Below are 12,364 nucleotides of genomic sequence, written 5' to 3' on the forward strand. Positions count from 1 at the left end.
AGCCTCCTCTCTCTCCTGTCTGTCTGTCTCTCTCTGTTCCTCCTTCCGGTGTTCAATCATATGCACTTACGCATGTGTTCTCTTAGGCTTTTTCATGATTATCTCAGGCTAACTCTGCTCCGGAAGATGTGTCTCTGCTCAGCCCAGAGGACACTTCGCCAGCCGCACACATGACGCGTGGTTTGCACAGCAGAGGAAGGCCGCGTAACCAAACCACAAAATCAGAGTGAAGGAGAGAAGGATGCACACGGGTCAGCTCTGAGGGATGTGCGGCCGAGCTTGGACTTTCTGGTTGTCCTGTCTGGGGACCTGTACCGTCCCCAGCGATACACAGAAACTGCTGATGGCAGCTGCCTGGAACCCTGAGATGCCCATTCCCTGGAGGTGACGCGGCCACAGCCATGGGAGTCTCAGCGAGGGGCAACCAAGCCATAAAGGCTCCTTCTCTTTCTTGTCACATCCTTTAACTGCGCCCCCCACCCCATCACGCAGTATCGAATTGCGTTTGGTGAATCTACCAACGCGTACTTCCCTGATCTAGTGGGGATGACATCTGGGACTTTAGTTTTATTTCATCTCTGCTTTTGGATTTTGAACTTTATATCAAGATAGAGCTAGAAATAGATATAGATGTACAGGTGGTGCAGATACGGAACACCTCACTGTAGGTTTGGAGATGAAGCCGGTAAGGGCAGTGGGGAGAAGAGCACACTTAAAACCAGATACTAAAATATGATTTTCTAAAATGCACACAAGATTCACCCAAATACTTATATAAGAATGTTCACACTCGCCCCCAGGTGGAGAACACCCAAATGTCCATCAGTAGTAGAATGGGTAGGTCTATTCATAACACGAAATAGATACTATCCCTTAACAAGAATGAATAAACGGAAACGAGACCATGCCCAGCGATACGGACGAAGCTTCCACAAGTAGTGCTGGGCAGAAGAGCGCCACGCACGAGTGTTTAGTGCCCTTTAGTGCCCGAGTGTTTAGTGCCCTTTAGTGCCCGAGTGTTTAGTGCCCCACTCACGGGCAGTTCAAACACAGACAACACTGATCTCCGGTGTTGGGGTGCAAGGCGGGTGACCCTTGTGGGGAGGAGGACCATGCAGGAAAGGGACACACAGGTGGGGTCTGCAGTGCTGGCCCTGCTGTTGCTTGGACGGGCTTCTGGCTGCATGAATGTGTCCCGTTCGTGACAGTTCATGAAGCCGTGTGCTTATGATTTGTGATTTATGATTTATGTTCACTTTAATAAAAAGCTCAAAAAGTCTCTGTTCCCAGAGTCCAAAGAAAAAGAAAAAACTATTATTTTTCTAGCAGCCCCTTGCTGGGCACCTCTCAAGTCCTTCCCTTGTTTTCCCCGTCGTCTCTGCATCTCAGGCCGGCCCCTGCCCCCCAGCACTAACAAGGGAAGTCCCAGCGGCCCTCGCTGAGACTAAACCCTGGGACACAGTGACCTGACACCCTGGGGACCTCCAGGAGGACAGTCCGTGTTGGGTTTGGCCTTTGGAGTCTGGTTGCTCTGAAGTCTCTCCAGCCGCGCGAGGGCAAGACCCGTCCCCTCGGGCTTCCTTCCCTCTCCCACCTGCACGCAGGTGAGCTGGGAGCGACAGGAGCTGTATCATCTAAAAAAAAAAAAAATGCAAAGTCTTTTATTTTTTCCCTAAAGGCAGCATAATGCGCAACCATTTTCTCTCTCTGCATCTCATCCTCCTGCAATATTCAGAGCGCAGTCTCTGCAGTCAGACCAGTTCTGGAACACTCTGTGTGTATGAGACACTAGACACAGCACTTCACTGCCTGAGGCTCCAGTTCCTATAAAGTGGATGGGAGGCTGGGTCACCCTCGAAGGATGGAAGGAAGGCTGACTGGGGGGATTGAGCAAGGAGCAGAAGGCCTGGCCCTGGGCTCAGCACAACTGTCACCCTAGACCTTGCTCAGCAGAGCCGGTGTGCCCGGGGAGCACAGGGAGCAGCCCGGGAAGACACGCTGAAGGCGGCTGGGAAAAACCTGGAAGCAGCCGAGCAAAGCGTCTGCCTCCGGGTCCCCCGACTCCTCAGCAGTGGGCGTTCAGGAGCCTTTCTTATTTCCCTGTCCACGCAGCAGCTTGGATGATGAGGGAGCCCCGAGGCACCTGTCAGCCGTCTGGAACTTTTTGGGTCTTAGAACCATCGCCTGTTCATAGACTTTGGGAATGCCCCCAAAACTGGGCTCAGGCTGCCAACGTGCCCAGAAATCGGACCCGCCCCCCACGTACCTCCTTCCAAACCCAGATGCAGACACCTGTCCCCCCCAACCCCCTCCCCTGCCCATTGGTTTATGGCTTTGTTGCTACGTGTGCATTTAAGACGTCAGGTCCCTGAAAGCAAGAACCATACACCCCATTTCCTTTTGCTTCCTCTTTCTCTCCGTTGCCCTTTATGAACTGTTATAAATTGTAACCCAGTTGTCCCCCAGAAAAAGCCCTGCCATGTCTACCCCTTATTCTCCTTCCACCTGGGTCCCTTGGGGCTCAGCACAGACTCTCCGTTCTCTTGGAAACAGTCCCTGTCCCCCGACTGAGAGCTGTATTCGCCCAGCCCCCTGAACAGTCTCTGTGGCTGTTTGCAGTGTGCGATGACCTTCCCTTCCAGACTCCCGACCACTCACCCCCGCTGTCTCCCTGCTCATGGGTCCCGTGGGGCAGGGACGGCTCCCACCGTGTTTGCAATGCTCCAGAGACCAGCGTGGCCAGTGCATCAAGTCCTGTAAATGTTTGTCGAGTCACTTAATCCCTTTGTGACTGCTGCTTCATTGCAAAGTTAGGGGAGGGATACGGTAACAGATCAAGTAAGAAAGACCTGGAGAGCCTACCATCACTGAAAAAATAGATGTCCACCAGGAGGCCAGAGATGTGTAGTGAAAGGTGACCCCTTTGCCATTGTATGTACTTTTTTGCTTATGCAACTGTTGGCCTGCGTCCCGAGCCCCATGCCTGGCGGGCTGGCGTGGATGGAGTGGTGGCCAGGACCGGCCTGGCCTGGGGAGGGGCTTGCCTTCCAGGCCTCTCGCCCCAGAGGCTGCACGGGAGCCACTGACCGCCATCTCTGTGCCTTTATTACTCTAGTCGGGAAATTAGGTTCAGATAATTAACTTCTGGTGTTTCTTAAACCTGTCAGACGAGGGGTCATGTGAGCAAATCGAGGTTGCTTTTTCTGGCCTAGCACATTCAGAAAACCTCTCCTCTGGCCAACTTGGCAGGTGCTCTGGAACAGAAGTCTTGGCTGCTAAGTCACAAATAAAACTTCTTTGGGTATGGTACCGCCAACTGGCTCCCGTCCGGGCCGGGCCTCTACGGGAGGATGTCTGTCCTCTGGGGTGAGATCCGGTGAGGGTCCGGGTGGCAGCAACACCCCAAGAGCGTTCTGTCCGCGTCACCTCTCTGTAGCTTGTCCCTGTTCCTCTCGTCACCTTCTCTTCCGTTCACTACTTACCTGGAGTCCTCTTGGGTTAGAGGCTAAGATGGGTGTGTGCAGTCCAGTGGGTCAGGGGAACTGGTTACACTGGGAAGGATGCCCCTACCGTCCCTGCTCACGTGACCTGCTCCGAGCATGCCAGGGGAGACCTAAGCCAGCCGTCCACACTTTTTCACTGCCACCCCTGCTGGCGCCCAGCACAGACCCACAGGGGCCTGCCCCTCCCACTAGAGGGTCATTAGGACTGTAAACACGTGAGTGACCCCCCTGTACCCCAGAATAGTCAAAGGGACTGGTACACTTGAAACTGTCCTTGCACCTGGGGGAGGCAGAACTGTCTGCACCCTAACTCCTGGAACCTGTGAGTATGTCACCTTACCTTGGACAGGGGGTTTTGCATACGTGACTAAAGCCACATGCCTTGAGATGGGACATTCGCCTGCATTCCTGGGGAAAACCCAAGTCTCGGGGGGAGTAGGAGCGTCTGAGGTGCGACCACAGAAGTGGAGGTCAGAGTCACGTGTGTCCTGAGCCGGGGGACGGGCAGAGCCTCTAGAAGCTGCAAAAGGCAGGAAAGCAGATTGTCCCCTAGATCTTCCAGAAGGAACCCGATCTTGCCAACACCTAGATTTTGGACCAGTGAGAACCACGTTGGAATTCTGACGTCCAGAACCGCAGGATGGTTAAGCCCCTGAGTGTGTGGTAACTTGTTATGGCAGCGGTGGGAAACTCTTATAGCCACCTCGGGAAGCAGCGGGAGAGCTGATGAGCACCTGCCCCAGGCTAGGGGCCGTCCCCTTTCTACCTGCTCTCAGGGGCGGACGAACAAGGAAGTGGTGAGTCACACGAAGGGCCTTTCTGTTGCCACCAGTCTTTGAAGAGCCCAAGTCAGAAATTTGCCGCAACCCTCTGCAGCCCAATTCGGCAGATTCTAACCCAAGTCGGTGCCCCCCTCATGCCACCCTGTCCCTTCCTTTATTCTCTGCTCCCACATGCCCCCTGGGAAGGTCTCTGCATTCCAGTGCTTTGCTTAGCTGCATCTGCCCCCCTGGCTTCCGTGGAACTTCGGCTCTGGGCGAGTCCCATGCAGGTCTCGTTCCTGCTCGCTGCTGCAAGAAAGGGGGAAAACTTGCTCTTGCGGGCTCCCCAAGGCCTCATTTGGAACCACCGATCCATTCCTGTTCCCCTTCCTGCCTCTCACGTTCATGTCCACATCTTTGCGGAATCCTGGGCCACGGCCTATTGTCGCTTCTCTTCACTTTGGTACCAGCCCCTGGAACGCAGTCATTCTCGCTCTCAGTCAGGCAATTCTGTAGACCTTCTGCGGGATACTCCCTAGAGCCTGCTTCCTCCGAGGCTGGTTCCCCGGCATCGCATTCCCCCAGCCCTAGTAGAGTCCGAACAACCACCCACCTTCCCCCTCTGCTTTACGACGACGTGCCACCATTCGCTTTCCCTGCCACTTGCTTTGCCTGCACCAGGTTTAGCTATGGAGGGGATGCATCGGGCAAGCCCAATCCAAAGAAAAACCACATCCCTCATTTTAACAGAGAAAATTTACTATGAAGAATTGCTCATTAGTTACCAAAGAACTGAAAAGGCCAAAATAAAATACGCATGTCTTAAGAAGTAGCAACTACCATCCCTAAGGCTAGGGGGACAGAGGAAGGAAGTGTAAATTACCTCTGAGTTAAAGCAGATTTCTGTGAAGGGGGTACTGCCTGGCTGGGGCCAGTGTCTCTGAACTTGGAGGAGGGTCTGCGATGCCGGGACCCAGACTTCGGAGGAGGGGACACTGGCCAGTTGGTGGTGGCATCACTGAGGGTGTGAAATTGGCTGGTTCTACACGCAAGGGTTGGACAAACGGTCCAGCGAATTCAGCGGCTTCTCCTGGAGCACACTGCAGCGGCCGGGGCAAAGAAGAGTCTGAGGAGGAACACGAATTAATGCATCCTTTCCCTGAGGATTGTCAGATTTAGCAAATAAAAATACAGCATGCCCAAACTTAAAATGCAGATCGACGACACATCATTTTTTTAGGATACGTCAGGCAAGATCGGGGACATGCTTATAGTAACAATGACCTGTTATTGCGCTGAAATCAAAATGTATCTGGGTGTCTTGTATCTTACTTGTCAGCCTGCCCGCTCCTCCAGCCCGCCAGCCTCCCTCCAGCCCGCCAGCCTCCCCCCAGTCTCCCTTCAGCCTGCCAGCCTCCCCCCAACCTCCCTCCAGCACCCCTACTGCCAGACCCAGCAGGGAGCAGAAACATGGTCTGCAGAGGTCCCACTCCAGCATCTTGGAGACAAGCAGAACGGGCCAGGTTTGGCGCTGAGACATGAGAGGCCATAACCGGCATGGCAAATTATTATCACCTCAGCTGCTGCCTCCTACAAAGGCTCGTAGATACTTATTTGATTGCTTATACCGATACGAAAATTGTTGCTTGGATCATTAACCCTGGGAAATTCTAAGGATTCCAGAAACCGGAAACTACCAGTCCATGGGGGAGAGTAAACTACACATGACACACAGCCTCCCCCCTCCCAGCCTTCCCCCAAATGTAGCCTCCTTCCTGCGCCTTGGAAGGCGGACGTCCAAGGCCCTCGCTCTCCCGTGACGCTGCCTCCTCAGCTCTTCCTGCCTTGGCCGTGAGTAGCCATGAGCAAGACGAAGTGATGAGAAGTGTAGGAGGCACTGGGAGCACAGAAATGTGAGCAAGCATTAGTGCCCCTCATGCGATGGCACCAATGTCCCTGCTTGTCTTTTCTGTCCAGAACAAAAAAATATATATATATTATATATTTTAAATAATTTAATATAATATATATAATATAATATAAATAAATATATATAATATATTATACAAATAATATATATTATATATATTTATATATTTATTATATAAATATATATATTTTTTCAGGTACTCTGTCCCAGAATCAATAACATTCCGTAAACAAACATGAACAAATAGAACCTTAGCTTATGCGGCTGAGTTCGCAGATCTTGGCAGGTCTCTGGCTTTTCCAATGGCTATGCTCGCTCCCCCAGGACACTGTTGGAGTCGAGTCAAGACGCGTTGGGTCACTTGGCTCAGTGGTTTCATTCAATCCACGTCCCCTTTCCCCTTCAGCGTCCTTGCTTCTGTAGCTCTGTGTTCGAGGGTCTGATCACCTGACATCCACCCACTTTGACAATCTGACATTTCATTTCGGTGCTGGCCCCTCTCGGCCCCCTTCCAAAAGGCAAACACACCCTTGCCCAGACAGATAGGCCTGTTTATTTAGAAACGCAGACTTGGCAGTTCTCGTCTTCCCCCAATAACAGCTGAATGTGAGTAGACAGAAGTAAGCCCTCAAATGACCAGATAATTCTCCCTGAGATGTTATCAATGTACTTTTCATTTTCCAAAATGGAAACAGCTTCAGTGTTTCTGATTATACATGTGTATTGTAGAAAGCTGAAGAAAAAAAAACAACAGATCAAATTACAGCTATGAAAATAGATCACCCAGAGAAAGTCACAATTTAGAGTCTGGAATACAATTTTCCAGATATTTTACCAAGCACCCCGCACATTCCTTTTGTTGTGATTTTATTTAAAAAAATAGCATATTACTCATGTTAGCTAAGTTTTACTGCAGCAATATATTAACTCTGGATTCTCAGTGGCTTAATAAAACAAAGATTTATTCCTCATACTTTTCCAACACAGACTGGCAGGGGCTCCACTCGACTCAGCCACTCTGTGAGCCAAGCTAACAGAGACTCTTGTCTTGTGACCGCACGGTCTGGACCGCATGGCCTTCTCGGTGGCTGCCGGAGGGGAAAAGGGACTGGACATCCAGCATCAGCTTTTTACTGCCTCAGCCCAGAAATGAAACGAGTCACTTCTGCACACATTTTCTTGGCCAGAACGGGTCCTATGATTCCACTTAACTTCAATGAATCTGAAACATATGACGTTCTGCTCACCCCGAAAAGGAGGAAGACCACATATTGGTGAATACAGGCGACGTCCCCCACACAAGGGTTCATACTGTACATATTAATTTATAATCTACCACTTTCAGCCTATGATTTGTCACGGGTGTCTTTCCACGAGTCCTTGTCATTGTTAGTGACGGCATAGCATGTCATGGTAAGGTTACACCGTATTTTATTGACATGACCCCTTATTAATGGTGGATTATTAGGTTGGTTTAATTTCTCTCTGATAAAAACAATGTTTGAAGAACATTCTTCTACATAGCCTCTGTGCCTTTGCTGGATGCTTTTGCTAGTGTGAATTCTCCAGAATGAAAGTTCGTGGTTAAGAAATATGCACATTTTAAAATAATTTGTTACAGATTGACCAAGACTGCTTCAGAAAAGTTGAACTGATTAAGTCCCAAGAATAATGATCAAAGTGCTTATTTCCCCCAAATCGCTCCCAGGACCAAGAGTAAATTTCTCTGCTAATACAATCAACAAAAATAATATCTGATTTTAACTCTTCTGTTTCTTTGTTGCTAATGAGAAAGATATTCTTTCGTGTGTTCATTAGGCTTTTGAAAAACATATTTCGAGAATTAGCCCATTATCCGCTTAATCATGTGATTCTCCTTTTGCTTATTAATTACTGGGAGCTCCTTACATATTAACTATATTAGTAACCTTTTATAAAACATATTACAGGTATTTTCTCTATACTTTATTCTTGTCTTGTAACTTTTTTTGGGATTTAAAAATAATAAATAGTTATTACGTAATCTTTACCTCCATCCCCAATTTGAAATGCTACTTTTATCATTCATTGGATATTTATATATATATTTTGGACCAAATATGTATTTTCTGTTACCAACCTCACCCTGTTGCTTTATATTATTTTTTATAATTTTTACTTATTTATTTGAGAGAGAGAGAGTGGGGGGAGGTACAGAGGGAGAGAGAGAATCCCAAGCAGATTCTCCACTGAGCACAAAGCCCAACATGGGACTTGAGTCCAGGACCCTGAGATCATGACCGGAACCGAAATCAAGAGTTGGTGCTGAACCCAGTGAGCCAGTGAGCCACCCAGGTGCCCCGCTTTATATTATAATGCGGTTTAAAATCGCGAAGGGAAATTCCTCTTTCTCTCTCTTCCTTTCCAAAAATTGGACGATTCTAATGCATTTACTCTTCCAGATCAAAGGTTCTTGAATTTTTTGGTTTCCAGACTCCCTTGCATTTTTGAACATGATTGAGGACTTCAAAGAATTCTTGTTTGATGTCTGTTACACCCATTAATATTCACCTATTAGAAATTAAAACCGAGAACTATTTAAAATATTTATTTGCTAAATCATTTAAAAATAAATGCCAGGTGACCATCACATGTAATGTAAGTAATATAATTTTTATAAAAAGTGGCTACATTTTCCAAAACAAATTATTGGAAAGGAGAGAGGTATTGTGTTACATTTTTGCAAGGCTCTGTGTGTGTGTGTCTCTCTCTCTTTTTCTCTCTTTGGTGGTACAGCCCTGGTTACATAGTGGGGGCGGGGAAGAGGGTGTAGAACTCCTGTGATCCATCTGGGTTCCTCTAAGTGCTGCCTTGGCCAGTTGTGGCTGTGAACAAAACTGCAGCCGTCCAGCGTGAGAAGTGTGATTATCGAGAGCTCAGACTTCTCAGGAGCCGGGGTTTGGGTTGTTCCTCTTGGCAAGCCTTGGGGACCAGCAAAGGTGATATCTGGGGGCAGGGAGAATGGGAGTCTCCCAAGAAGTGAGGGAACAAACACGAATCATGGCTCTAAGGACGATTACTGCAAATCTCTCTAGCGTCCTGCTTGTTAGAACACCGTGTCACCCCTACATCTGACTCAGCATGCCGGCTACAGCCATATGCTGTCTTGGTTAAAGCCTATGAAGAAAACGTGACCCCACACAGGCAAGTACTTGGAAATGGGAGGAGTATTTTCATAGCTTTTTTTGGCAATCGTGGGTATTCCTCTTTGATACTGCACCAAAATTCAACAAGTGGAGTTTTCTCAAAGATCGTTTGCTGTGTGGAGTCTGAAATCACAGCAACAAACTTTTTGTCCTCTTTTATATTAAAACCTGTGGGTTTATCTTATTCTTTGAATGAATTGTTTACTCATGGCTTTGTAATATCATGTATGGTAATTTGGAAGATACTGGTTCATTGAGTTAGACAGCTTTCCCAAATGTGTTGACGTATTTCATTCTACAAAATTCTTAAAAATTGCGTTCTTTAATATCATGACTGATCTTATCAGAAAGTAGCATCACCATGATTTCTTTGGCTGACTTCCTCCAGCAGGCATTCAGCAATGTGGCTTAACGAGGCTTTATTAGTCGTCTCGTTAAGGAGTGCACTTCTCCAGCCCTGAAAGAGACTTCCCTGGCTATATCATTTCTAGTTTGAAAAGCTGTAAAACACATTTTTGGCTTTCAAAGAGCCCATCATGCCTATATTTAGACATTCAATGACTTTAAATACTGAATTATTAGTTTCAAATACTGAATTATTAGTTTCAAAATGACGTAGCAATTTAGCTGCATAATAAATACTATTCCACCATAACACCATTGACAGTATTTTGTGGCATAAAACACAGTAAGGTAAATTATTAACATGTAAGAAACCAAGGAAACAGGAATGCTTGCCATATTTTTGTTTCTTACTACGGTTTTCCCCAGTTTGTTTGACATAGATTCCTTTTTTTCATGAAGTCGATGAATTCTCTGGTAGGTCCACTTAACATTTCTTCAGGATCTAGGCTAGGGTGGTAAACTTGCGGATTAAGAAAGCTTGCCTTCTGATCTTCTCTAAGCCAATAATCTGTCCATAAATACAAGAAAAGTAAGTTATAAGTAAGGTTTCTTTTACTTTTGAGCAAAATATTAAATTCTTTTTTTATTATGATATGTTAGTCACCATACAGTACATCCTTAGTTTTTGGTGTAGTGTTCCATGATTCATTGCGTATAACACCCATGCTCCATGCAATACGTGCCCTCCTTACTACCCTTCACTGGCCTAGCCCATCCCCCACCCCTTCCCCTCTGAAACCCTCAGATTGTTTCCCGGAGTCCATAGTCTCTCATGGTTCATCTACCCCTCTGATTTCCCCCCCTTCATTTTTCCCTTTCTTCTCTTAATGTCCTCCATGCTATTTCTTATGTTCCACATATAAGTGAAACCATATGATAATTATCTTTCTCTGCTTGACTTATTTCACTTAGCATAATCCCCTCCAGTTCCATCCATGTCGATGTAAATGTTGGGTGATCATCCTTTCTGATGGCTGAGTAATATTCCATTGTGTATATGGACCACATCTTCTTTATCCATTCGTCTGTTGAAGGGCATCTCGGCTCCTTCCACAGTTTGGCTATTGTGGAAGCCAAATGCTGCTATGAACCTTGGGGTGCATATGGTCCTTCTCTTCACTACATCTGTGTCTTTGGGGTAAATACCCAGTAGTGCAATTGCTGGATCATAGGGTAGCTCTATTTTTAACTTTTGGGGGAACCTCCACACTGTTTTCCAGAGTGGCTGCACCAACTTGCATTCCCACCAACAATGTAGGAGGGATCCCCTTTCTCCACATCCTCTCCAGCAATTGTTGTTTCCTGCCTTGTTAAGTTTTGCCATTGTAACTTGTGTAAGGTGGTATCTCAAAATATTAAATTCTTAAATAAATTTTACATAAAAATGATCATAGATCAAGTTTTCAAAACATCTTAGTACTTTTGCAAAATCTGACAATAGGATGCACTATTTCTTGTTGGTTTCTGCATAGGTACGAGGAAAAGATTGGGATTTTAAAGTAATGCATTATAGGACCATAAATGGCATTACAAGGATTGTTGCAGGAAAGAGTAGGAGCCCAATGGGACACAGTAAAATCACAGAGAACAAACTGAACTCGATCCCCACGAAGTGTCCCATCACAGATTCTGCACTGTCTGGACGAAGCCAGGTTGCTTGCTGTGGCCCTCGAGGCCCCTTCACCAACCAGCCCCTCTTACCTCCTCTCCCCGACAACCGGAGCCCCAACATGTCAAACAGCTCAGACCCCACCAGTCTGTCCTTCATGGGTGCTCTCCTCAGCTCAACTGTTGCCCAGTCTTCAGATTTTCTTGACAACCCCAGCTCTGTATCTGTCCATTTCTCCAGACTGCAAGCTCTTGGGCCCACGCTCATTACTGTGATCCTCTCGCTGTCCCTAGTACCCGGCACCCAGTGGACCTTAATTGTTGAATGGATCCTTGAATTGAATGAATGAATGAACTAATGAATAAAACATTTGCATGCCGAACCTCCAAACTGAACCTCAAAAGTGTTGGAAAAATATCACACACATTTATGTAAGAAACTGCCCTAGGCATCCAGAGTCATTGCCCTGGAAGTCACTGAATTGCAAATGGTTCACAACCAGTCTTTTTATCCAACATCTCGTGCAGTTTCCTGTGGATGGATTACAACTTTGGAAAACACAGAACCAAGGTAAGTTTTAGAAAAACATGGTCTATAATCGATGCAGCAAAGGACCCTTTTGGGGTGGCTGGGTGGCCTGTGAGCACCCTTGTCCTCGGCCTGGTCATAAAAGTGGCCCGTGAGCACCCTTGTCCTCAGCCATAAAAAGTGCCCACTGATGGCTTTAGCTTTTTCAATCAGATTTTACCAGCCACTTAATCTCCGGATGGTGTTTGCATAGCACCTCGTGTGTTGTGGGAATGAGCTCTGCGCGGGGGAGCGGCCGCTGCAGGCTGGAGGCCTGGACCGACGGCGCGCAAGCTGGTCGGGGGCGCTTGGGTTCGCCCGGCTGGGACCTGCAGGAACACTGTGAGATGCTCTTGCATAACCCGCCGGGCCTTTGCGGAGCGATCTGCGGCCTGCACGTCCTC

This window comes from Ursus arctos, unplaced genomic scaffold (assembly GCF_023065955.2).
Source record: "Ursus arctos isolate Adak ecotype North America unplaced genomic scaffold, UrsArc2.0 scaffold_28, whole genome shotgun sequence".
Taxonomy (NCBI): Eukaryota; Metazoa; Chordata; class Mammalia; order Carnivora; family Ursidae; genus Ursus; species Ursus arctos.